Source organism: Triticum urartu, chromosome 6A (assembly GCF_056163025.1).
Source record: "Triticum urartu cultivar PI428250 chromosome 6A, HENAU_Tu73, whole genome shotgun sequence".
Taxonomy (NCBI): domain Eukaryota; kingdom Viridiplantae; phylum Streptophyta; class Magnoliopsida; order Poales; family Poaceae; genus Triticum; species Triticum urartu.
In genome coordinates this window covers 418,190,328-418,190,917 of record NC_141878.1, presented here as the reverse complement: position 1 = coordinate 418,190,917, position 590 = coordinate 418,190,328, and positions in this window count along the sequence as shown.

Sequence of the window (590 nt, the reverse complement as noted above, 5' to 3'; positions counted from 1 at the left end):
CTTATAGACGGCGAGGAGGTAGCGGATGGACGGCGCGTGCACCCTGCCGGCAATGGAGCCGGTGGATGGCCGCCACGCCCTCTGTCCTGTACAGAGGAACGGGATGAACCCCATTGGGCTGGGCCATAGCACTATTGCACATAGAGCCCACCAGTACAGTATTGGCTAGGCCTTTTCCATTTTCTTTTTTTGTTGTCTATTTTGTCCTCTTTTTTGTATTAAATTGAGCCACCAAATGACCTTTGTAAAATGTTCAACTTGTCACATAGTTAACATTGCATTATTTGGCACTGCCACAAAATGTTAGGTTGATAAAAGAAATAGATTAGAATTTATATAATTTAAAAAGCAATTAGAATATTGTTTTGGCCCCTGTTTTAATTGTTTTAGGGCATTATACCATCTTATTAAATGTTGGTTTCTCCACCACAATTACTTAGTAAATATTTTCAAAATTATGAACAGTTTATTTTTGTAGTTTGAAGAAATATTAATTTTGACTTTATTTTAAATTTGAAAATGATTGATTTTTATCAAATGGCAATTTGGCTTGGTTAAACTTGATGACTTGGCACCATCAGTGGGAGATT